Source organism: Diachasma alloeum, unplaced genomic scaffold, assembly GCF_001412515.2.
Source record: "Diachasma alloeum isolate Michigan unplaced genomic scaffold, Dall2.0 Dall_scaffold_00201, whole genome shotgun sequence".
Taxonomy (NCBI): domain Eukaryota; kingdom Metazoa; phylum Arthropoda; class Insecta; order Hymenoptera; family Braconidae; genus Diachasma; species Diachasma alloeum.
The window spans coordinates 155,417-157,218 of NW_021680366.1; positions in this window are offsets into that span (position 1 = coordinate 155,417).

Genomic DNA, 1,802 nt, shown 5'->3' on the forward strand with positions numbered 1-1,802 from the left:
GGGGGGGGGGGGGGGGGGGGGGGGGGGGAGGAATTATAACGAGAGTTATAGGAAGAGTTGAAGGAAGAGGGCCTTTGCGTTAATCACTCGGGTGCTTGTTATATATCTACCTCCTCCGGCAGTTATATCCTCATGCCATTTACGATCTGACGATAGTACCTTCCAAGCCCGAAGAGCCGGCACGGGCTTCATATACCTCCGGGGCTTTTCCCGTTTACAAGATGAGGATCAGGAGGTGGAGGATGAGGATGACTCGGTCGTATCTTTCAGCCAGAGTTCATAACCATAATCATCTGAGATTACGGGGTAACCCTTGTTTGTGTACGTGTATTTTGTGGTGGTTTTCATAAGAGCCTCGTTTAACGCACAAGCTGAAGGTAACGTAAAGTATACACTGGGTACATCTCCCCCTCTGTTCAGAACTAGTAACACCACCATAAATCATGACGCCGGGGTAAATTAATTCTGCTCTCCGCTCATTCCCTTCACCAACACCAATGGATTTGACATTTTACAAGAGTCTGATCGCAGGACGATCGAGGGAGGGGTGTGTGGGGTCAAGCGATGTTGTCAGATCATGAGGATTAGAAGTGGTTGAGGGCCTCCAAGCGGCCATCACCACCGGTGGCAACCTTGCTAATTCAATCTGTGCACTCCCGTGGGGGATTTTGCACCAACTGGGATAGCCTGGTTCAATGGCTACAGGATTTGAGGTTGGGGGAAGATTGTAATGTACAAGAGTCCATCACGTCTTGCCAGACTTGGTCAGGATGTGTGCTAGCTTGGAATATCCGGATGTCTGGCATCAAGCGCTTCCGAAGGCGATATCCCGCATCGATCTTTCGAGGTGGGGAACATCGTGAAAATTGAACTAGTTCAGTTAATCCTATTGCAGACCAGCGGGTCAGCTTAGAGATAACGGCGGAACGGGAGATATCGATGCACGCCTCGGCGAACTGTGTTTGCTCTGAAATGCTGGTGATTAATTCTGAAGTGAAGATGACCTTGGATCGATTATGTGTCGACTCGTTCGTGGGAGAATAATTTCTCGAGAGTGGAATTTTAAGTCGATTACTGATTTATTGAGCTGATAAGTTTACCACTTGAGTTGAAAAAATACTGATTGCGGTGATTGTGGAGAGGTAATGACGTTGTAACGCATCTGATGACCTGATTTTTCGATTCCAGAAGGTTTCATCCTGATAATAATGTCAATCAATGTCTATTTCTGACTAAAAATATATTTGGATTTTTTTGCGTTTATAACAGCTGCGTTTCTGTCGCAAACCCTGGGTAACACTAAACAGTAGTAAGGCTTGATGTAAAATAGGATGTAAGATAGGAATTCGATTTACAATAAGAAAATAGTTGAGGCAGTTTTGGTGAACGATACGATTTTTTTTTTGATGTGGCACATAAGATTATAGTACCTTCACAAGCGTAATTTTTGCAAATCAAAATGCAGTTAAAATAACCGAAATTCAAAAGTAACCACGACAAATCTATCGCGAGTAAAACTATAAAATAGTTGCAATGACTAGATTCTATTGTAGTAATCACTTCTCCGGCCATAGTTACCGTAACCCATGCAAAATTATTGAGGACTTTTTGACTATAGTTCGATGGTGATGGAATATTGTCAGAAGAATTATATTTTCCTCTCTGTGAGTCTCGTTGTCCCAGAAAGTCCACACCGGATTTTTTACTGTGTATGCTATGATGAACGCAATTCAGCACTTGTTTAATTTGATTTTCAAACTTGAAGGGTGCCAAGTGAATTTGAAAAAAGATTCAAAAAAAAT